The 26,047-nt window shown below is 32.0% G+C and overlaps 1 long non-coding RNA gene and 2 other non-coding genes across 4 annotated transcripts; 2 read left to right on the top strand and 1 right to left on the bottom strand.

Annotated features, from left to right (window-relative positions):
- Positions 1–12,167: 12,167 nt before the first annotated feature.
- Positions 12,168–12,276, top strand: LOC112496653 (small nucleolar RNA R71). Its single transcript, XR_008056740.1, has one exon. It is a non-coding gene; the product is annotated as a small nucleolar RNA R71 (small nucleolar RNA).
- Positions 12,277–17,153: 4,877 nt separating this feature from the next.
- Positions 17,154–17,260, top strand: LOC112498033 (small nucleolar RNA R71). Its single transcript, XR_003065118.1, has one exon. It is a non-coding gene; the product is annotated as a small nucleolar RNA R71 (small nucleolar RNA).
- Positions 17,261–23,824: 6,564 nt separating this feature from the next.
- LOC102626688 (uncharacterized) lies at positions 23,825–25,377 on the bottom strand. 2 transcript variants are annotated; one of them, XR_001507891.3, is made up of 2 exons: positions 25,032–25,377; positions 23,825–24,207 (listed from the first exon to the last, which is right to left on the bottom strand). It is a non-coding gene; the product is annotated as an uncharacterized LOC102626688 (long non-coding RNA). The 2 variants fall into 2 exon arrangements; XR_008054976.1 differs by having other exon boundaries at positions 23,858–24,167.
- Between the last annotated feature and the right edge of the window lie 670 nt (positions 25,378–26,047).

Below are 26,047 nucleotides of genomic sequence, written 5' to 3'. Positions count from 1 at the left end.
CTGTTCATATTTGCTTGGCTCTAAATCTGTTGTGTTTACTGACCACGCTGCTGTGAGATATTTGATGAGTAAACAGGATGCCAAACCGAGACTAATTCGTTGGATTTTGTTACTACAAGAATTTGACCTTACCATCAAAGATAAAAAGGGTGCTGAAAATGTTGTTGCTGATCATCTATCAAGACTTACATCCGAATTCTGCAATGATATAACACCCATAAATGATTCTTTCCCTGATGAATTTTTATTTTCTGTTACTTCAATGCCATGGTATGCTAATATTGTTAATTTTCTTGTTACAGGTAAAATACCTTTGCAATGAAATGCTCAAGAGAAGAAGAATTTTTTTGTTGAAGTTAAGAAATTTTATTGGGATGACCCTTATTTGTTCAAATATTGCCCAGATCAAATTTTTCGGCGATGTATTCCTGATAATGAGGTAAGTAGTGTCATTAATTTTTGTCATTCTGAAGCATGTGGTGGTCACTTCTCTTCAAGAAAAACTACTGCTAAAATTTTACAGTGTGGATTTTATTGGCCTACTATGTTTAAAGACACATATGAATTTTGCAAAAGTTGTGAAAAATGTCAAAAATTGGGATCAATTACAAAAAGAAACATGATGCCCTTAAATCCCATACTTGAAATTGAAATATTTGACTGTTGGGGAATTGATTTCATGTGTCCATTTCCATCATCATTTGGATTTGTGTATATATTAGTTGCAGTTGATTATGTCTCAAAATGAATTGAAGCAATTTCTTGTCGAAATAATGATAGTAAAACTGTGATTAAATTTTTAAGAGAAAATATTTTAAGTCGATTTGGAATCCCTCGAGCCATTATCAGTGATGGAGGTAAGCATTTTTGTAATAAGTCATTTGAGTCTTTAATGAAGAAATATGGAATTACACATAAAATTGCTACCCCTTATCATCCTCAAACAAATGGTCAAGTTGAATTAGCAAATAGGGAGATAAAACAAATTTTGGAAAAAACGGTTAACCCAAACCGAAAAGATTGGTCTCTTAGACTTAATGATGCACTTTGGGCTTACCGTACTGCATTTAAAACGTCATTAAGAATGTCACCCTATCGGTTAGTTTATGGTAAACCTTGTCATTTACTTGTTGAACTTGAACATAAATCACTTTGGGCTATTAAAGCTTTTAATTCAAATTTGGATGATGCTGGTAATGTGCGAAAATTGCAATTGAATGAACTTGAGGAATTAAGGAATGATGCATATGAAAATTCAAGAATTATTAAGGCAAGAACAAAAGCATTTCATGATAAAAGAATTTTTCGAAAAACATTTGAGATTGGTCAAAAAGTATTTCTTTATAATTCTCGTCTTCATTTATTTCAAGGGAAGTTAAAGTCAAAATGGAGTGGCCCATTTGTTGTAAAAAATATATATTCACATGGGGCCATAGAAATTGAGAATCCAAAGAATGGTGTCACATTTAAAGTTAATGGTCAAAGATTAAAACCATATCTGGAACATCACCCACATGACAAGGACACGAAAATTAATTTAGGTGACCCACCAGTTCTTGATTAACTCTTTAATGATTTATTTTATTTTATTTTTGTTTTGTTTTACTATTATTTTATTGTTTCATTGTTTGATTTTTTTTTTCTCTAGATTGATGCACTGTACATAGTTTTTTTTAACATTGTTTTTCTTGTGTAAGCGTGTTTGTTTGACAGTTGTACATTCTCTCATCAATTTTCATTTTACATCATGAGCACCTCAATGAGAAAATACCTGTTTGCATATATTAAAAGATTTATGCGTATAAAATTTCACTTAAGAGGCCTGATACAAAGCTATAAATCACATCCACTTTGGGATCTGCAACCACCTGAATTCGTGTCCTATGTTGAGGATCTAGAGGGACAACTCAGAACAGTAGAGAGTGGCATATATGAATTTCAAATGGAGTTTGAGGTTAACTCAATGAGAGGATGAATGTAAGTTCATTTTCCTTTTATATTGTGTGTTTTTTTTTTTGCTCGCTTTCACGCTTGATTTGATTTTGCAGATTTGATTTTGGTGTGTTTTGATTTATTTTCCCGTATAAATGGCGGATAACGGTACTCCGTGACTTCTTAAGTTGGTATCTTCAGTTTCCCACAATAACTGAAACCCCAAAATCAAACATGGAAGAAATACAACATAAACTCCATAAGCATTTTCCTTCTCTCCCTCAAAATGCCCTCAGGAAAATTTACAAAGCTCGTTGTGAACGACTGCGTTTGTTAATGATCAATGGCATTCCTTCTGACATTCGTTGGTTAATTGAAGCAAAGGTCCGATTAGCAGGTGAGTTTTCTAATCCATTTGTTTCTTACATGCCTGGTTTTGGTAAAAGTACGTTTGCTAAGAAAAGGAGAGCTAAACGACTTGGCTCAAACTGTCATAACTGTGTAAGACTTGGTTGCAAACGACTGGATTGTAAATCTTTAGGAATGGTTTCTGATACTCGTGAAGATAAAATTAAATTCGTTAAAGATGGTATGAGTAAAGAATCGTTGGATGATATCTTAGGATCTCTTGAGACGCATCGAAGCGGATTTGTGCAACGTGAGATTTACAATTTGTGGATACTATTCCAAAAACAAAGTGCACAGTTAAGTCTTGGGAATCTGACTCAAAAAGACCATGTTTGCCAGTTTATAAGAAAACTGGATGGGAAGCCGATCCTCGACCCATAGAGGGCGTTCAAGCCGTTACTGGATGTAAAACCAGAGGAAGATGTGAGCCACAATCACAACTACCAGTACATATCCTTTCACTTCACTGTTATTTTACTTTACTGTTATTATACCATTTGCATTATTACATTTAGCGATGTGATTTTGTATTTAATAAATATTTGTTTTCTTTTACTGTTTGTTATTTCTAATCATTATTTTCTTTTTACTGTTTGTTTTTGAATTATTGAGCCACGAGCTTTACTCGTCATTTGACAAATATGCCAACCCATTTACAGCTGTTTCTCATTATTTATGTCACCAAGATCTTTAAATATGAGCTCGTTTTTCAAACACTCACAACTTGTTTTTGAAAAAATTAGTCCAATGGCAGCATCTTCGAGTAAACAATTCAAAAACATTTGTGTGCTTTCTGGGTTTCACTATGGAAAGTACAAAGAGTTCGTTCAGGCAGCTGTAGATCTTGGTCGTGTCATAGCAGAGAGGAAACTGCATCTTGTATATGGAGGAGGTGAACGAGGGTTATCAAGACTTGTCTCAGAAGCTGTTTTTACCAGAGGAAGCCAAGTACTCGCCATTATCCCAAAACCCATGAAACCGCTAGTGTGCATGTCTGGCCCACCAATTGGAGAATAATTAGTGGTATCAAGTATGCAAGAGAGAATATCTTAAATGATGAGTCATGCTGATGCTTTTATTTTCTTGCCAGGAGATCTTGCAACTTTTGAGGCACTGATTACATTTGCATCTTGAGCCCACTTGAACATTCATCAAAAACCCATCGGTTTGTTAAATATTAATAATTTTTATGATGGCTTGCTAACTTTTATTAACCATGCAATAAAGAATCATTTTGTTCCACATTCTGTAAAAAAACTCTTTATCTGTGCTTCTACTGCTAATGAGTTACTTGATCTTTTACAAGCTTATACACCAGAGCCAGATCAAAATACTTTTGCACTGAATTGGTCGGCTGATGATGGTAGTGGTAACAATAGCAGTAATAAGAAGTGCGATTTAGATTTAACTCTCCGTCTGTAAATATTTTTTGTTGCAGTATTTATGTGCTGTCTTCTAAACTCTTTCTCTTTCCTTTTAAAACATTGAGGACAATGTCTTTTTCAGGTGGGGGGGGGGAATAGTTGATAATTGTGGAATGTCTTGGTCCTGGTGATGTGTTTACATAAAAAAAAAAATTTTTTTTTCTGTAAAGACTAACTTAGGACAAATTTGAGTCGAAGATGGCAGGATATAGAGAATGTAGTATATCTAGAAACGCATCTTCTTAATCTTAAGGGTGTTGTTAAAAAAAAAATTGACTTTTTCTTCATCTTTGTTATCCGTTTTTAAGCTTCTGCATCAAGTTCAGGTGAGATCTCCTCTTCTTCTTCTTTTATTTTTCTCTTTTATTATTATTATTATTATTTTTTGCATATTTGTAAAATTATAAAATGTTAAGATAATGTTTAGATTAGGTTGTGGGGTGGGGATAATTGATGTATGTTTTTAAATATGTGTGTTGTTTTTCTCTTTTCTCTTTTCTTTTCTTTGTTAAAAAAAAACAAAAAAAAACATTTTTGTTTTTTGTCTAGGATGGCTATGTAAAGAGTAACAACTTTTGAGACGCATTCTAATAGTCTTGTTGTATTATATTTTGATTTTGAGATTCACAGTAAGTTTTTTTTTGTTCTATTTTCTTTGAATTACTCAAATTTGTGAACTCTCCACTTGGTTATTAAGTTATGTAATTGTTTACTCATTTAACAGATATTATTGAATCATTCTTCACACACACATTATGACACATACTAGTGGGTTGTAAGTTAAAATTTTACAGCATTTAGTTCTTTTGATTTATTAGATATATTATCTAAGGTAGTAGAAAGTGTATATTTCAAAAAAAAAAAGAAGAAAAAAATGTTTTTAATTTTGTTATATCTAGAAACCCGAGTAATTAAGTCCGTAGGGGTGTTTCAACACCTAGTGCCTTAAGGTCAACTGGTCTGGGAGTCATTGGCCTAAAACTCGCTACATGGGTAATATATATATTGTTTGTTTATTAGAAACCCGAGTAATTAAGTCCGAAGGGGTGCTTCAACACCTAGTGCCCTAAGGCTAACTGGTCTGGGAGTCACTGACCTAAAGCTCGCTACACGGGTTAGAAATGTAATATTTAAAAAAAAATATGTGTGAATAATCTATTGCCTAAAGATATAATTTCTAATGAATTTTGGAACGAAAATATTGTTTTTCTTTAATGAAGCCCCATAAGTATTGTGTTAATTACTTGAGCACAAAAGAAGGTTTGATGATATTCTGGATAATGAGTGAACATCAATGTGGTAAAGAAATTTGGGAGAGTTCATTTATTTAGTAATTTAGAGGATAGATGAACAACTATTAACTTGCATGTGAATTTTATAAATCTTAATTTAATATAACGCTTTAATTGCTAGAGGGCTAGCAATAAGCTGGTTGGGGGGTGTGATTTGTATTAAAAATTGTTTAATTATCAAGCGATAACATGTTATTTTATGCTTATGTTTTAATTTATATTTGTGTTTATGTAATATATTATGAATTATGAATTATGTTTTCAATATATTTAATTTTGTGTATTTTTATGTGTTTATTAGGAAAAATATTAATTTCACGTACTTCGAGGCTCCAAACAGATAAACGGAGGTCAAATTTGGATTCTGGAGGTCTGAAAACCTTAAGATCAATCAAGATCGGCTTAAAATTGAGCTTGTGTAAAAAAGGTTGACTTTTCCTGTTGACCGAGCACTGATTGGATGATGAAATGAGCTTACAATAGATATGAGTGCATGGGATAGCTGGCAATTTTGACTAAATCTCAACCGTTCATGATTTAATGGCCATGATTGTGCCACGTGGCAATGGTTGGTGAAGCAAGTTGGGGGATCCGAATCTTTGTATTCGGGTCGACCCTATCCACCCATTAACCCGCCAAATCTCAACCGTTCTTTGGGCAAATCGGACGAGTCAAATGATGCCATGTGTGATGTTGACTTTTGAAGTTTGACCAGCCATTGGATCTTGATCTAAGGGTTGTGAGGAGCACATGCATGAAGCCTATGATGGACCGCAAAGCACTGGATTATGAATTTATTTTTCTATAAATAGAGCCTCATTTTTATGTTTTAATGATCTCTCTACAACTCTCTTCTTCTCAAATTCTCTTCATCTCCTTGTAATCTTGATTTCCAGGTGTGTTTTTAATATTTTGTATAATTATTTTCATTAATAAAATTAGTTTTATTTCTAATTTTAGTTGTTTTTATTTCTTTTAATTATAAGTAATTCAATTATACTACTTCTTTTTATTTTAATTATGCTTAACTAAATAATATTAGTTAGGGAAAGATGAAACTCTTAGGAAATAAATATGATTTAATCAAATTCTATTTTTAATTTTATAAATTAAATTATTTTCTATTTAATTTTATACATGTTTTATATTTTGAAATTTTGATTTATTGTAGACAAACAAATGAATTTGGCACAATAAATTCTTAAAATCTTCATATAAGGCATGGTGAAATAGTATTTTGACTTATTGTAGACAAATTAAATTTTAGCACAATAAATACTTAATCCATCATAAAATTAAAGGAAAAATAATAATAATTTGTATAATTAATCTTTTGGGTAATAAATCTAAAAAAAATTGGCAAAAAGAATTTATTAAGTTTTATTTATTTCTAAGAGTGGATCCATAACCCTAACTAGTTCAATTCCATAGTTTCATTTAAATTAAGTTGTTTATATTCAAGTTTTAATTTCAATTTTTAGATAAGATAAAATAAACTAATTAAATCTTTTCTCTGTGGATCGACCTCGGACTCACCGAGTTATAATACAACAAGACACTCTTATACTTGGGAGTTAAAAATTACTTTTAAGTTGTGTCACGTACTTTTACCAAAACCAGGCATGTAAGAAACAAATGGATCAGAAAACTCACCTGCTAATCGAACCTTTGCTTCAATTAACCAACGAATGTCAGAATGAATGCCATTGATCATTAACAAACGCAGTCGTTCACAACGAGCTTTGTAAATTTTCCTGAGGGCATTCTGAGGGAGAGAGGGAAAATGCTTATGGAGTTTATATTGTATGTCTTTCATGTTTGATTTTGGGGTTTCAGTTATTGTGGGAAACTGAAGATACCGACTTAAGAAGTCATAGAGTACCGTTATCCGCCATTTATATGGGAAAATAAATCAAAACACACCAAAATCAAATCTGCAAAATCAAATTAAACATGAAAGCGAGCAAAAAGAAGCACACAATATAAAAGGAAAATGAACTTACATTCGTCCTCTCATTGAGTTAATCTCAAGCTCCAATTGAAATTCATATATGCCACGCTCTACTGCTCTGAGTTGTCCCTCTAGATCCTCAACATAGGACACGAATTCTGGTGGTTGCAGATCCCAAAGTGGATGTGATTTACAGCTTTGTATCAGGCCGCTCAAGTGAAATTTCACACGAAGAAATCTTTTAAGATGTGCGAACAAGAATTTTCTCATTGAGGTGCTCATGATGTAAAATGAAAATTGATGAGAGAATGTACAATTGTCAAACAAACACACTTACACAAGAAAAATAATGTTAAAAAAATATGTACAGTGCATCAATCTAGAAAAAAAAATCAAACAATGAAACGGCAAAATAATAGCAAAACAAAAAAAAATCAATCGTTAAAGACTTAATCAAGAACTGGTGGGTCACCCAAATTAATTTCGGTGTCCTCGTCACGTGGGTGATGTTCCAGATATGGTTTTAATCTTTGACCATTTACTTTAAATGTGACACCGTTCTTTGGATTCTCAATTTCTATGGCCCCATATGAATATATCTTTTTTACAACAAATGGGCCACTCTATTTTGACTTTAACTTTCCTGGAAATAAATGAAGACGAAAATTATAAAGCAACACTTTTTGACCAATCTCAAATGTTTTTCGAAACATTCTTTTATCATGAAATGCTTTTGTTCTTGCCTTAATGATTTTTGAATTTTCATATGCATCATTCCTTAATTTCTCAAGTTCATTCAATTGCAATTTTCGCACATTACCAGCATCATCCAAATTTGAATTAAAAGCTTTAATAGCCCAAAGTGATTTATGTTCAAGTTCAACAAATAAATGACAAGGTTTACCATAAACTAACCGATAGGGTAACATTCCTAATGACGTTTTAAATGCAATACGCTTTAATAGCCCAAAGTGCATCATTAAGTCTAAGAGACCAATCTTTTCGATTTGGGTTAACTGTTTTTTCCAAAATTTGTTTTATCTCCCTATTTGCTAATTCAACTTGACCATTTGTTTGAGGATGATAAGGGGTAGCAATTTTATGTGTAATTCCATATTTCTTCATTAAAGACTCAAATGACTTATTACAAAAATACTTACCTCCATCACTGATAATAGCTCGAGGGATTCCAAATCGACTTAAAATATTTTCTTTTAAAAATTTAATCACAGTTTTACTATCATTATTTTGACAAGAAATTGCTTCAATCCATTTTGAGACATAATTTACTGCAACTAATAGATACACAAATCCAAAAGATGATGGAAATGGACCCATGAAATCAATTCCCCAACAGTCAAATATTTCAATTTCAAGTATGGGATTTAAGGGCATCGTGTTTCTTTTTGTAATTGATCCCAATTTTTGACATTTTTCATAACTTTTGCAAAATTCATATGTGTCTTTGAACATGGTAGGCCAATAAAATCCACACTGTAAAATTTTAGCAACAGTTTTTCTTGAAGAAAAATGACCACCACATGCTTCAGAATGACAAAAATTAATGACACTACTTACCTCATTATCAAGAATACATCGCCGAAAAATTTGATCTAGGCAATATTTGAACAAATAAGGGTCATCCCAATAAAGTTTCTTTACTTCAACAAAAAATTTACAATGTTAGCATACCATGGCATTGAAGTAACAGAAAATAAAAATTCATCAGGGAAAGAATCATTTATGGGTGCTATATCATTGTAGAATTCGGATGTGAGTCTTGATAGATGATCAACAATAATATTTTCAGCACCCTTTTTATCTTTGATGGTAAGGTCAAATTCTTGAAGTAACAAAATCCAACGAATTAGTCTTGGTTTGGCATCCTGTTTACTCATCAAATATCTCACAACAGCGTGGTCAGTAAACACAACAGATTTAGAGCCAAGCAAATATGGACGGAATTTTTTAATGCAAATACCACAGCAAGTAATTCTTTTTCAGTTGTAGAATAATTCATTTAAGCACTATCCAAAGTCTTACTCGCATAATAAATCACAAAAGGCTTACCATCCCTTCTTTGTCTTAAAACAACACCAACAGCAAAATCACTTGCATCACACATTAATTCAAATGGCAAAGACCAATCAGGAGATTGCATAATGGGTGCAGATGTTAAAAGACAAATTATTTTTTCAAAAGATTTTTGGCAATCATCATTCCATTCAAACGGTGCATCTTTTAATAAGAGGTTACAAAGTGATTTAGATATGTCACTAAAGTTTTTTATAAACCTCCTATAAAATCCTGCATGTCCTAAAAAGGATCGCACATCTCTAACTGTTTTTGGTTGTGGCAATTTAGATATGACTTCGATTTTTGCTTTGTCAACTTCAATTCCTTTAATAGAAACAATATGACCCAAAACAATTCCAAAAGTAACCATGTAGTGACATTTTTCCCAATTCAACACAAGTTCTTTTTCAACACATCTTTTTTAAAACTTTCTCCAAATTATCAAGGCAATCATCAAAAGAATTCCCAAACACAGTCAAATCATTCATAAAGACCTCTAAACAATGTTCAACCATATCACAAAAAATGCTAACATACATCTTTGAAATGTTTTAGGAGCATTACAAAACCTAAATGACATTCTTTTAAATACAAATGTTCCAAAAGGACTTGTAAATGTGGTCTTTTCTTGGTCCTCAAGTGCTATAGGAATTTGATAATAACCTGAATATCCATATAAAAAACACTAGTATGGATGTTCTGCTACTCTTTCTAAGATTTGGTCAAGAAATGGTAATGAAAAATGATCTTTTCTAGTGGCTTCATTTAATTTTCTATAATCAATGCACATGCGCCAACTAGATGTAATTCGTGTTGGAATTAATTCACCTTTTTCATTTTTAACAACAGTGATTCCAGATTTTTTAGGCACTACTTGTGTAGGACTTACCCACTTACTATCAGAAATAGGGTAGATAAGTCCCACATCAAGCAATTTAAGGACTTCTATTTTGACTACCTCTTTCATGTGTGGGTTTAATCTTCTTTGAGGTTATTGACATGTTTTCGCATTTTCTTCCAAATTAATTCTATGTGTGCAGATTAAGGGATTAATGCCTTTAATATCATTTAAAGTCCATCCAATTGCATTTTTATACTTTTTAAGAACAGTTAGTAACTTACCTTCTTGGTCGTTTGTTAAAGTAGAAGAAATCATAACAGGATAAGTTTGTTTTTCTCCAAGAAAAACATATTTCAATCCTTCAAGCAAAGGTTTCAATTCCATTTTAGGTGCTTCTTGTTGTTTTGTCTTTTCAATACTTCCAAGCTCCTCAAATTTTGGCTCGTAATCATAATTTTGTGAAGTCTGCATATAATCAAGTAATAAATTTATATTAGAAATATTAAGTTCAAGTTGCTTATTTGACTCAATTGAATTAACTAAACAAACATTTGAGAGTTCAGAAAAATCCCCTTTTTGAATATTTTCCTCGATACAAGATTCAAGCAATTCTTTTTGTTCATCAGTATCATCTTCATTCTCATTTTCTTCATTAGGTTGTCTGCACATGTTGAAAATATTCAATTCCAAAGTTATATTCCCAAAAGATAAATTCATTAAATCATTTCTACAATTAATCAAAGCATTAGCAGTTGCTAAAAATGGTCGACCTAAAATTACAGGAATTGGTTTGTAATTATTCACAACAAGTTCAGTTTCCAAGACAATAAAATCTACAGGACAGATGAATTTATCAACTTGTACTAAAACATCTTCCACTATTCCTTTTGGTACTTTAACTGATCTATCGGCAAGTAAAAGTGTAGTTGAAGTTGATTTTAACTCACCAAGATTAAGTTGAAGATAAACTGAATATGGAAGCAAATTAACACTAGCACCAAGATCTAGTAAAGCATGCTCAATTCTGTGATTACCAATAATATAAGAAATGATAGGACAACCAGGATCTTTATATTTCAACTTATTATTAGTAGACATAATTGTACTTACCTGTTCGGCCATGAAAGCACTCTTTCTTACCTTCAATTTCCTCTTAACAGTGCACAAGTCCTTTAAAAATTTGGCATATGAAGGTACCTGCTTGATTGCATCTAATAGAGGAATGTTAACTTTCACTTGCTTAAAGATTTCATAAATTTCAGAAGAGTGGTTTGATTTCCTTGGTTTATTCAATGCATGCGGAAATGGTGGTTCAGGTGGAACACTAGTTATTTCTTCACTAGGTGTAAGTTCATTTAGTCCTTCTTTACCCTTTGAATTTTCATTATTTTCACAAGGTTCAGGCATAGGTTTATCAACAACCTTAACACTACAAAGATTTATAATTGACTTGACTTGGTCTGTGGGTGGATTTTGTTGAGTCTTAGGATTTGGTTGTGGTTGGGCTGGAAATTTTCCTTTTTCTTGAATGGTGAGTGCAGAAGCAATTTTAGCAAGAGTATCTTTCAAATCAGAAAAAAGTTTGTGCATTTTAATTGTTAATAATATCTTGCTTTCTGATGAATGAATGCATTGTGTCTTCCATATTTTTCCAGGGTGGTGGAACATATGGTGCATAAGGCTGAGGATTTTGAAAATTTTGTGGAGGTGGTGCTTGTGAAGATTGTGCATTGTTATTATTCCTCCAACTGAAATTCAGATGATTTCTCCAAGCAGGATTATAAGTCTGTGAATATGGGTTTGGTTTATTGAAAGTGTTAATGACATTAACTTGATCATTTAGACATTCTTTAAGTGCAGGCAAAGTGGGACACTCTTGAGTGAAATGATCATTCGAACTACATATGTTACATGCAATTTCTTCAACAGATTTTACTTGATCACTCTTTTTATGCTCCAAAGCTTCAACTTTCCTAACTATGGATACAAATTTTACTTGTAAATCATGATCTTCCCTAAGGTTATGGATTCCTCCACTAGATGGAGATGATTGTTGCTTATTTGTCAATTCAAAAGTTCCAACAGTATCCCAATGTTGTGCATTTTTAGCTAATTGGTCAAGGTAGTCTAGTGCATCCTCAGGATTTTTATCCCTAAATTCACCATTACACATCATTTCAACAACCTGTCTACTTTGGGGTATTAAGCCCTCGTAAAAGTAAGTGACCAATCGCCAAGTTTCAAAACCATGATGTGGGCATATGTTAAGCAACTCTTTAAACCTATCCCAACATTGGTATAATGTTTCTCTATTTTTTTGAGTGAAAGAAGTGATTTGCCTTTTAAAAGAATTTGTTCTATGAGGTGGAAAGAATTTTTTTAAAAATTGTTCTTGCATGTTATTCCAAGTTCTTATTGATCCAGATCTAAGGTTTTGTAACCAAGTTTTAGCTTTATCTTTTAATGAAAAAGGAAAAAGCTTTAATCTAATTATGTTCATGCTACAATTTTGGTCCGTGTATGTATTACAAACTTCCTCAAAATCTCTTAGATGCAAGTATGGATTCTCCGATTCTAAACCATGAAATGTTGGTAAAAGTTGGATAATACCTAGTTTAAAGTTGAATCGAGATGCTTCTGGAGGAAATACTATACACGACGGTGCTCCGGTTCTGGTTGGATTCATGTAGTCTCTCAGAGTTCTTGGTTGATTCTGATCATGCCCATGTTGAGATTGGTTGTTTCCCTGATCAATTTGAGGATTAAGTTCGCCCAAATCGTTTTCACCTTGATTCTCATCCATGATTGGTGGTGGAGATTGAGATCTACGAATTAACTTACCACTTGAAGATCGAGACCAACGTCTCATGCAATGGTTATGTTATAAAGATAATATTTACATAAATTAATAACAAAATAAAAAAATTAAATATGCAAATAATATAAGTGTACAAAAGAAAATTAAATAACAATTTTGGTGGTTGAACCCACCAATTAACAATAAATTAAGTATAAAATAAATGCAAAAGAAAGAAAAAGAAAAAAATGGTGGTTGAGCCCACCAATAAAGTAAAAATAAATAAATAAATAAATGCAAAATAAAAAAAATGGTGGTTGAACCCACCAATTAAAAAAAATAAAGCAAAAAAATACAAAATTAAATAAATACTGAAAATAAAAATTAAGAGTTAGTAGTTAGTTTGGTGGTTGAACCCACCAATAAAGCAAAAATAAATAAATAAATACGAAATAAAATAAATGCAGAAAATTAAATAATTGAAATTAAAAAAATATAAATTAGGAGTTAGCAATTAGTAAGTTAAGAGTTAGTAATTAGTGTTAGTAGTTAAAGTTAGTTTGGTCCAAATTAAGTCCAAAATAAGTCCAAATATGTCCAAAGTATTTCCAAGATGTAAGTCCAAGTCTCGATTATTTTGAGGAATTTCGTCTAGGGATTCGATTGCAAATTATTTTTAATTTTATGGCCACACTGTAATTTTTAGAAGTCTAGAATTGAGCAATTTGGGATGAAAGTGAAATAACTGAAAGAGGTTGGGGTCATAATATAATTACTAGAAGATTGGGCTAGAAACGAGAATTGTTGGGGTGAAACGAGAATTATGAAAGATACAGGGACAAAAGAGAATTCAAGAAAAAGAAAAGGGGGCAAAAAGAACATTTACATAGAGAAAAATCAAAAACGGAAAAATAAAGCAAAATAAAAATTTTTCCCCGGCAACGGCGCCAAAAACTTGACACAACTTAAAAGTAATTTTTAACTCCTAAATATAAGAGTGTCTTGTTGTATTAAAATTCGGTGAATCCGAGGTCGATCCACAGAGAAAAAATTTAATTTGTTTATTTTATTTTAACTAAAAATTGAAATTAAAACTTAAATATAAACAACTTAATTTAAATGAAACTATGAAATTGAACTAGTTAGGGTTATGGATCCACTCTTAAAAGTAAATAAAACTTAATAAATTCTTTTTGCCTTTTTTTTAGATTTTTTGCCCAAAAGATTAATTATATAAATTATTATTATTTTCCCTTTAATTTTATTATGGATTAAGTATTTATTATGCCAAAATTTAATTTGTCTATAATAAGTCAAAATACCATTTTATCATACCTTATATTAAGATATTAAGAATTTATTGTGCCAAATTCATTTGTTTGTCTACAATAAATCAAAATTTCAAAATATAAAATATGTATAAAATTAAATAGAAAATAATTTAATTTATAAAATTAAAAATAGAATTTGCTTAAATCATATTTATTTCCTAAGAGTTTCACCTTCCCCTAACTAATATTATTTAGTTAAGCATAATTAAAATAAAAAGAAGTAGTAAAATTGAATTACTTATAATTAAAAGTAATAAAACAACTAAAATTAGAAATAAAACTAATTTTATTTATAAAAATAATTATACAAAATATTAAAAACACACCTAAAAATCAAGATTACAAGGAGATGGAGAGAATTTGAGAAGAAGAGAGTTGTAGAGAGATTATTAAAAACATAAAAATGAGGCTCTATTTATAGAAAAATAAATTCATAATCTAGTGCTTTGCGGTCCATTATAAGCTTCATGCATGTGCTCCTCACAACCTTTAGATCAAGATCCAATGGCTGGTCAAACTTCAAAAGTCAACATCACACATGGCATCGTTTGACTCGTTCGATTTGCCCAAAGAACGATTGAGATTTGGCGGGTTGATGGGTGGATCGGGTCGACCCAAATACAAAGTTTCGGATCCTACAACTTGCTTCACCAACCATTACCACGTGGCACAATCATGGCCATTGAATAATGAACAGTTGAGATTTAGTCAAAATTGCCAGCTATCCCATACACTCATATCTATTGTAAGCTCATTTCATCATCCAATCAGTGCTCGGTCAATAGGAAAAGTCAACTTTGTTTTACACAAGCCAAATTTTAAGCCGATCTTGACTGATCTTAAGATTTTTGGACCTCCAGAATCCAAATTTGACCTCCGTTTATCTGTTTGGAGCCTCGAATTACGTGAAATTAATATTTTTCCTAATAAACACATAAAAATACACAAAATTAAATATATTTAAAACATAATTAATAATTCCTAATATATTACATAAACACAAATATAAATTATAACATAAGCATAAAATAACATAATATCGCTTGATAATTAAACAATTTTTAATACTAATCACTCTTCTCTTGATCTACATTTAAAGAAGATGAAATGATTACATGGAGTATGTTATTTTTGCCAAGATAAACATATTTTAGATGTGAAGGTAAAAGTTTCAACTCTAAAATAGGGGATGATTCAACAGATGGAACAAATTGTTTACTTCTTTGTTTGAGAGGTCTAGAGATTCAAAAGGTCTATCATGTCTCACTGGTTGCTTTTCTTCTATCCATGCTATGTGTGTTGTTGCAACATCCTCTTCTTCAAGCTTTTCAAAGGTAGCAGCTTTGATATCTTCTTTGCTGCACTAATTGTTTAACCTTTTTGTCACAGCAATGTCCACAACATTAATGAAATTACAATCTTCAATCTCATTGGGATTCTTCATAGCATCCAATACATTGATTGTGACTTGTTGGTCATTCACTCTTATAGTTAATTCTCATTTTTGTACATCAATTAGAGTTTTTTCTGTGACTAAGAAAGGTCTATCAAGAATAATTGGTACCTCTTTGTCTGCTTCAAAATCCAATACAATGAAATCCATTGGAAAAATAAATTTATCCACCTTTGCTAATACATCTTCGATCTTTCCCTCAGGGTATGCATGAGATCTGTCAGCCAGCTATAAAGTCATTGTTGTTAGTCTGCATTCGCCCACTCCCAATTGCTTGAACACAGATAAGGGCATGAGATTTATGCTGGCCCCCAAATCACAAAGTACTCTACTATTATACCTAGTTCCACTAGAGCATGGAATTGTAAAACTCCCTGATCGTTTATTTTGAAGCATATGCCTGCATTTTTGTATTAGAGCAAACAATTTCAAATTCTCCAAGCCTTTTCTTTTTTACCAAAATATCCTTTAAAAACTTCACGTAATTGGGCATTTGTTCCAATGCTTCCACAAAAGAAATGTTGATATGCAATTGTTTTAGTACTTCCAAGAATTAGCTGAATTGCTTGTCTTGTTTCTGCTTTTAAAATCTTTGTTAGAAAGGTGGTGGGTATCTAAATTGCCGTACTGCAGCAGATGGTGCATTTTGGTTTTCTTTTAATCTGTTCTGATTTATTGTTGCTGGTGTTGCAACTTCTTCTTCAATAGGAACTGAATCATTTCTTTTTGAAGTTTCTGTAGCTTGACTACTTTCACCAGTTTATTGGAAATTGGGTTGTTGTAGTTCTTTTTCAACTTGAGTTTCGTCTTGGGTTGAAATAAGTTTTATTTTTCTCTTTGGCACACCAACAGATATATCAATATCTTTTCCAAATCGTAAGTTAATTACCTTACAATGTTCTTTTCTTTATCTCCTTAGATCTTCTGTGTTGTTGGGTAAACTGTCCTGAGGTCTGTTACTCAATGCTGTAGCAAGTTGTTCAATATGATTTTCTAGATTCTTTAAGGTTACAGCTTGGCTTTGGACAACTGCTTCATTTTTCACGATGTATTCCTTAAGCAAAACTTCAAGTGAACTAAGTTGATAATTGTTTGTGTTCATTTGCCCTTGATTTGTTTAGTGAAATCTTGGTGGTTGTGCCTGTTTCTTCTAGCCACTAGTGCTGCAGCAGGCTGATTCTGGTTGCTTCATGAAAAGTTTGGGTTCTGCCTCCATCCAAGGTTGTAAGTATTTGAATATGGATTGTTCTGGTTTTGTCTATTAAAGTTGCCCACATAATTGACTGAAACAGGATTCCCTGTGCAATTTTCAAATGAGTATCCCTCTCCACAATAAACATAAGATACCTCGACAACTTGGTTGACAACTGCTGGAGAAATGGTCATAACCTTTACCATATTCGTCAGTGAAGTTATTTGGGCTGATAATACTGTAAATGCATCTACATTATGTACTCTTACTGCTCCTCTTGTTACAACTTGTCCAGTTGATGGCCACTGGTAATTGTTGTTAGCAATTTTCTCTAAAATCTCATAAGCCTCATTCTAAGACTTAGACAATAAAGCTCCATTTACGGAAGCATCCACCATCAATCTAGTGCTTGAGTTCAATCCATCGTAGAAATTTTTTATTTGTATGCAGCAAGGTATACCATGATGAGGACATCTTCTTAGTATCTCTTTAAATCTTTCTCATGCATCATACAAGTGTTCATCTGCAAGTTGATGAAAAGATATGATCTCATTTCTCAACTTGGCATTCTTGGTTGGTGGGAAATATTTCATCAAAACTTTTATTAGCCAAATCATTCCATGTGATGATGGAATCTGGTGGTAAAGAGTTCAACCATGCCCATGCTCGATCTCTCAAAGAATATGGAAAAAATCTGAGTCTTAATGGATCCTGTGATGCTGTAGCAATTTTAAAAGCATCACTCACCTCCAAGAATAATTTAAGGTGAAGGTGAAGGTCTTTTTATGGCAATCCATTGAATTACCCCACTGTTTGCAACATCTGAAATATCACTAGTTTGAGTTCAAAATTGGTTGCTTCAACTTGAGGTCTAACTATTCCAGGATACATAACTTGAGGGGTTAACACGACATAGTCTCTAATAGCCCTATCTCTATCATCTGCAGTGTATAAGATGTTGTTGTTTCCTGATTGTCCCTGATTATTTTGTCTATTTTGACCTTTTTGACCATTGACTGGTTGTATTTCTCCAAGACGGTTCAAGTTTTCCATATCTTGTAAGTCATCCATTGCTGCATCAGTTTTTGAATTTTTGTGCTCTCTTCTTAATCTCTTTGTGGTTCTTTCAATTTTTGGATCAAATTAAAACTCAACAGGTTTGTATTTGCGCATGCAAGAGTTTCTTGTCAACAAAATAAGAAAATTAAAATAAAATCAAAGTTAACACCATTAAGATTAATTTTCACAAATCATAATAAACAATTAATCCTCGGCAACTAGGGGTGGGCAAAAAAAGTTGATTAATCAAAAATCGAACCGAACCGTTCGGTTCGGTTCGGGTTTTTTACGGTTTTTTTACACCCAAAAAACCGAATTAGTGATATAGAGAAAATAGTAAAACCAATCGGTTCGGTTTTCGGTTTAAAAAAAAAATCGAAAAACTGAACCGATTATCAAATAAACCGAATAATAATTCGGAATCCCTAAACTAAACCTAAAGTGAGTAAACTGATCTTCACTTCAGCCACTGAACTTGTGACCTTCAGCCCCTGAACTCGTCACTGCTGCTGCCGCTGCTCACGCTCGTCGCTGCCCCTGCTCGTTCTGAAATACAAGTATGCAACCCAAGAGGGGGGGTGAATTGGGATTGTAAAAATTATGCAGTACAATTCGCTCAACAATTTAATCTATTGCCTTAATCAATTCGAAAACAATAAATTCAATCATGCACAATATTAAAAGAGTAGGGGAAGAGAAAAACAAACACAATGATTTTTACGTGGTTCGGCAATCACCGCCTACGTCCACGCCTCCAAGCTCACCAGGCTTGAGGATTTCACTAAGCTAGCCTCCCAAGGCTTCAAACGCTTACAATTGACTTCCAAGGTGTCAATGGACCTTTACAACAAGAGATTATCCCCAATCTCTTAACCCAAGTGTATCCCAACACTTACAATCACTCAAAGTAAAAGATTACAAATTGTTTTTCTCTCACACAATATTTAAGATTACAAATCAATGCCCAATGTGTGAATAGATGAAGAGAGAATGTGTTTAAAGCTCTATGAAGATTGTATTCTCAAATATAAGCTCAATAGTTGTGTTGTGATGAATCTTGTTTGAATTTGGATGAGCTTATTTATAGTTAGAGCTAAAAATCTAGCCGTTACAAACTGTCGGACAGAAAACGGTTCGCCGTTAACGATAAACGGTTAACCGTTTCGCTTATTCAAAGTTACCGTTGGACCAGAATTCAAATAAACGGTTTGCCGTTTAGGCTTACCCTTTCGCCGTTAATTTCCAGAGACCTGCAAAACAAATTTGGTTTAACCGTTCTTACTAAACGGTTCAAGGTTAGCAATCTGGAAATAATCGGTTAACCGTTTTCAGTAAACGGTTCACCGTTAGTTTCCAGAATCATCATTTTAACAATACTTTGCAGAACATGCTTTCTGGAAATTATCGGTTAGCTGTTTTTAAATAAACGGTTAGCCGTTTGCTACAGTGATTGCTACAGTAACTTGCACAGTGCACTATTTTCTGAAATTATAGTTTGACCCTAAAACTTTACAAAACTGTACTATAGCCCAAAACGTTATGAAACATTGCAAATATGTCCAATTTCAGAATTTCTAAGTAATGCTTTGTTAATCTCAAAACTTTCTGAAATTATGTTATAGCCCAAAATGCTATGACACTTTTCAAATAAGTCCACCAAAATTTCAAGCAATACTTGTTTATTTCAAAGTTTTCAAAATGCTTTCAATTAAACCATAAACTTTGAAAAATAACCAATTTCATAAAATCATTTTTCCATTAAATATGAAACATTTATAATGTGAAAATAATGATTTATTTAAAAAGAATAAAAACAATCAATTTCATAAAATCATTTTTCCATTAAATATAAAACCTTTATAATGTAAAAATAATGATTTATTTAAAAAGAATATTAAATAATTTGGGCTTAAAAGATTAATCATTCTTAATCTTGTTTGTTATCATCAAAATCAATATTATGGAAACATATATGTTAACACGTTCCTGTTGCTGCAGCTGCTCGTCGCTGCTGCTGCAGCCTGCTGCTACTGCTCGTCGCCGAGTGATCTCCACGAAGCTACAACTTGTGAGTTTGCTATTACTTGGATTTTAATGGTTGGATTTTAATGCTTTCACATGATGATGTGCTCATGCCGAGAGTAAAAACAGTAAAACTTGAAACAGAGTTTAACGTTGTTGGACTTGTGATAAAGACGGGAAATCAGTGTGTTTTGGTTCCCAGACCCAAAGAGTATCTAATACATGTCCTGATTTTTGGGATTCTACCATATGGGGTGGGTTCTTTCTCGGACTCTAAAAGAATCAACCAAGAGTGAAAAAGACTGAAGAGTGGTGCTGATAGTAACCTAAATGGTCCCTGATTTTTAGAAGTTCTCAAAAATAACTCACCACTGAAAGTGGTTGACTGGTTGCCGATACTTAACACCATGGATGGTTAAAGATAAGATTAGTGCAGTATAGGAATTGAATACTGGGAATATACTGCACAATTTCATTTTTACCTTTGCCACTGTCATGTTATTAGTTTTTGCATATTTTGCAATAAATTACAAAGGTTGTAACTTAAGCAACCTTTGAATTTGTCCCATGAACAAACAAAAAAAAATGCTGACAGTTGGTCCCATAAATAAAAACAACTAACTAATAATTATTTTTGCTCCCGTTAGATTGCTTTGCCTGCATGATTATCCTGCTCATATGAATTACATGATAATTGTTGTAGATTTATTAATTTAAAGTTTTAAATTTAAAAAAGCCCAAAATAGGCCCATAATTGAAATAATCGAACCGAACCGAATCGAATTATTTCAATTAATCGAGTATTTGATTATTTCAGTAATTTGATTAATCGCGATTATAATTTTAAAATAATCGTAATCGAACGATTATGAAAAATATAGTAAAAAACCGAACCGAACCGAACCGCGCCCACCCCTATCGGCAACGACCCCAAAAATTTGTTGCTATAATTTCCAATGCCATTGATGTTAATGTGCAAGTGTACATAACAAGTAATATAATTATGAGTATTCAAGATCGTCTCCACAGAGATTGATGTTATCAGAATTGCTACAACAATCTCGACAGTGCAGTTTTGCCTTAATTGAAAATAGAGTGAATAATTAAACTAATAAACTATACAATAATGAGATATGTAGAAAGCAAACTTTCACTTCACACACAAAGATAAAATCAATAGGAATGAAGTAGTTGAATGAGTGATTACACTCCATTAATGGCTTTGACTATTTCTTCTAATTTTATGCTCGGTTGCTACAGTATCTGCTACAACATTGGGCAGGATCCTTATGTATCCTTAGTTATCGCATGTTGGATGTCTTATATTTTTATGCAACCTAACAGTGACCAATTGTTATGCCAACATAAGATATAACATTACACGTTTAGATTCTATTTACCCTAAAAGGTGAATCCCTATATCTAGTTCATCACTCATTTTAAATTAAGCATGACCCTTTTGAAATCAAGTTAAACTCAACTCAGGAAACTTAATCTAAAAACCAAGTATTGTTCTAATATGTTCCACTAAAATAGACTCTTTTGTGGCTCTTTCTTAGCTTGTATCATTAAATGGGTGGTCAGATGAAATAATAAATGTAAATAAGTACTATAAAAACAAAATATTAAAGCAAACATGCAGCAACACATATAATTAGTCAACAAACCATTAAGATTGTTTATCACTCAACCACAAGTAAATTTAGTTCATAGTATGCGAAAGAGAAATAAACAACAAAGTTTCAGCCATCAAATACATCTCCATGAACAAATAATCAACAAGAAAGCAAGAAAAGAATAAGAAAGATTGAATTCCAATTGATTCCTGCAAATATTCCACTGGGACAACCTTGATTCTTACTCTTGAATTTAGTTTTTCCTTTATTTCTTTTCGGTTTTCACTCTTGGTTGATGGCTCTCTCTTTTTTCCTTAGCGTGTGTGGTTCTTTTATAATTGAAAATTAGAGTAAATGGAAGTCTAGGACTCGCATTTTCCAGAATTGAAAACTGCAATCTGTAAAGTGCCTCATGCGAACTCTTTTTTGTCAATGCTCTAGGATTGCTACAACAATGGTTTCTATAGTAATGGCTACAACATATGCATTATTCCAGACTTGCTTCAATTCTTTTGCAGCCATGTTCTCTTGTCCTTATTGCAAGCCCATTGCATAGCATCATTTCCTAGAAATTCGAGCATCCAATTATCTACAATTATGCATATGTTTTAAGCACATAGTTATTCGAAATCAAACAAAATTTATTAAACCTAAACTAAAATGGATGTTCATGCAAAACATAATTAAAATGCAATAAAAACATGTCAATTATTCTCTAAGTGATCTTGAATTAAGTCTAAAAGTGCCATGATAACTCTCATTTCATAGAGTTATCAGTTGCCTCACACAAAAACTAGTTGAGATTCTATACTGATTGTGGTAGATAGATTTTCAAAAATGGCTCGTTATAGTGCTTGCAAGAACACTGAAGATACTGCTTTAGTTGTGCATTTGTTCTTTTAAGATGTGGTACATTTGCATGGTGTTCCAAAGACTATACTTTTGATAGGGATGTGAAGTTTATCAGCAAGTCTTGGCATTATCTCGGGAATAAGTTCGGTAGACAATTGCAGTCTAGTAATGCTTTTTATTTACAGACAGATGGACAAACGAAGGTGATCAATTGCACTTTGGGTAACATGTTGCGATGTGTTTGTATTGACAAACAACATAATTGCGAAGTTGCCTTACCTAAGGTTGAGTTTACTTACAATAGCATGGTGAATCGATCTATTGGCAAGACTCATTTCGAGATTGTCTACACTTGTTCCCCATGCGATGTTTATGATTTGACTATCATGCTAACAATAACTGGAGGAAGTAGAGCAGTGGATAATGTGACAGAAAAAGCTCTGCAGATTGCCGAGGTTTGAGCTTATTTAGAGGCTGCCAATGTAAAGTACAAGGCTGGCATGAAAAGCATCAATGTAAGAAAGTATTCCGACAAGGTGATTTAGTGATTGCGTATCTACATCCAAGTCGTTTCCCTGGTATTCGTATAAATTGGAGAAGCTCAAGTTTGAACCATTTCATGCGGCAAGGAAGATTAATGACAATGCTTATGTGCTCCAGCTGCCAAAAAACTAGAATATCTCTCTAACATTCAATGAGGTTGATCCGTTTGAATATCATCCAGATGATAAGGCATTCTACAAGCCAAACTCAAGGATGAGTTCTTTTCCAAGTGAGGGGGATTGATGTAGGATGGTTGCGTGGGATGAGTAGGGCATCTTCTGAGGGGCATAACTTGAGCTATAGGTGTCTGTTTTGGACATATAATATATTGTTTCAAAGCTTGCAATGAGAGGATCAAACATAAAACTGCTTGCATTGTTCTATGGATAAGCTAACAATTCCATTTTTATCTTTTTTTTAGATGTCAGATTTGGTGTTTAATTTCGATTTCTTATTTAGATTAGGAGAATTTTATTATAAAATAAAGAGAAACTATTCATCGTCCACCCGTTCTTTCAACTTTTTCAAAATTACATAATTCTTTTTTTTTTTGCTGGAATCCACTTGAAGTTGCATTTCTTTTCACTTTTCCACTTTCGTTTGGAGATCGTTAAGAAAACTAACGGTATATTGTATAAATGACTTTTTTACCCTCAAATGTAAAAGATAATTATCCACCGATCACTTATTTTTTTCTTATTTTTTTAAAAATACACAATTCTTAATTTTTTTTAACTAAACTCTCTCTTGAAGTTATATTGTTTTACACATTTCAACCACTGTGTCGTTGTGAAATGATAATTTTACCATTATAATGTCAGCAAAGTTCTAACGGTGTTATAACGAGAGTAGATCAATGAAAAAAATGTTAACTTTAGGTGAAGTGCTGCAAAAAAAATTTTTTGTATTTTTGAAAAAAGGTAAAAAAAACGGGTGGACGGTGGATAATTTTCCTACAATAAATATTTCGAATTTTCTTATTTTATTAAATTCGTGATATTTAAGATTATTATATAAAGGGGCACAAAACTCTAATTTTATTAATTAAGACTTATTTATTAAACTTCATTACTCATAAACCTTTGTTTCTTATACCAATCAACTTTAAACTATTTTATTTTTTCTTGCTAGTTCTTTCTTCTTTAATTAAACCTCATACAACATATCTATTCATTATTCATATGATGCATGCATAAGATAAAATCTCTTACAACACAAATTTAAGAACCTTCTATTAGGATACACACACGTGTATGGTGAATCAATTTAGTCTTTGCAGCAACCTCTACTCAAGGGCAACCACCAGCTGCACTGCACGGCCCAGGAAAAATTCCACTATATGTACGAGCTTTATTGGGCATCTTCGGTGCTTCTGTAGCTGCCTCAGTTGCACGTATATGTGTAGCAACATGTCATATCTTTTTTTTTTTTGAAAAAAAAATTCAACCTCAATGCAAAGAGAAAATTCTATTAAAAGGAAAACATAAAGCATAAGATGCTAGGTGTAATGAATATATATCCCTAGTTTAAGGGAAAAAATAAAAACAATCATATTAGTTCGAGAGCTTTATGTTCATTTATACTCTTGTCTTCTTCCGACATTAATTTCTAGGGTAATCAGTTTTCCTTTGATTTTCATGGCCGATGCGTCTAGTAAACCACCTGTTTTACTTCTACTCATTCTTCTAAGTCATTTGCTGAGGCTGTTGGCGATGGTAAAAGTGTTCTAGAGTTATGGTTATCCGAATCCCTTATTTTTAAAGTAAAAAGAAGAAAATGCATAATAATTACCATACAATGATGTAATATCTATATCTATATATATATATATATAATAGGCGGTATTGTTGACATTATGATGAATAATGATGTCAAGTGGCATATATTTGTATAATAAAGGAATTTCTTTCTTTAATAATTTAACAGGCAAAATAAAAGATAAAAAAATTATTGTACTACAAGATAAAATATATTATATTGAATAATAATTAATGAGCTAAAAGATTAAAAAAATAAATATACTACCCAAAAATTTTTATTTTTTAAATTTTTTTTTAAATTAATTCACTTCTTCAATATTATTCACGATAAATATTACGTAGTACGACAGTTTTGTAAGCCATCGGTCACCACCATAAAACAACCAACACAACTTATAAATTGGCTTTGCTGGAAGAAATTAATTTGATTGTTATGTTATATATAAGATGACCCAAATTAATGCAGAAACCAAGACGCTCACCTTTTCGTGTTGCAGTGGAAGCCTCAGCCATGTTTCTAGCAGCTGCCACCTTCGTAGAAGTAAGAAGAACAACAATAGTGATTACAAGACCTAAAAGAAGGAAAATCTTAGAGCCCAATCCCATTTTCGTTATGCCAAAAATAAAGGAAGTAAGAGGAAATTAATATCAATAAACGAGCATTAATTGAAGATGGAAAGGATGAATGGATGATAAATTAGTGTTCTCTTGAACGTATATTATTTATAGTAGTTGGGATTGGGGAGCCAACGGTCCGAGGAAGGCACTGAGAAGTTAATGCTCGTCTGAGACTAAGAATTTTCTACAAGTAGCAAGCACATTTTTATTTCTTTGCGGGGTCCTTCATTACTCTGCAAATAATTTCTCTTTTATTAAAATTAATATTTAACACTTCTCTCCTTATTTTTTGTCATAATATAAAAAAACTCATTGAGCATAAAAATATTTAAAGAAAAATAAAGGTAAATGGGTTATTCATATAAGAGTGATGATATAACCACAAACTCTTGTATAAACTAATTTTATACAAACTGATGTGGTATTAATTTATTGGTTGAATAAAAATATAAAATAATATAAATAAATCATGTAGGCCAAGAGATATTTAATTCAACTAATAAATTAATGCAGCATCAATTTGTACAAAATAAATTTATACAAGAGTTTGTAGCTATATCATTACTCTTCATTTAATAACTTATCATCGGAATATAAAATATATATATTTTTTATAAGAAAATATTTTAAAATAAAAAATAAAAGAAAAATATCTTATTATTAATTTTTTATTCACGCCAAAATATATATTTTTATTTTTAGTACTTCAATTTTTTATTTTAATTTACATTTATATGATTTATTTTAGTTTACATTCATATGATTTATTCAATTTATAATAAATGTGAATAAAGCAACACCAGTAATACTATTAAATTATGTTGCCAAGGGAATTATTGACTATTATGAAAATAGCAAGAAGTAAGTGATCTATATTGAT

This window comes from Citrus sinensis, chromosome 1, assembly GCF_022201045.2.
Source record: "Citrus sinensis cultivar Valencia sweet orange chromosome 1, DVS_A1.0, whole genome shotgun sequence".
NCBI classification, from domain to species: Eukaryota; Viridiplantae; Streptophyta; class Magnoliopsida; order Sapindales; family Rutaceae; genus Citrus; species Citrus sinensis.
This window is presented reverse-complemented; position numbering and strand designations above follow the sequence as displayed.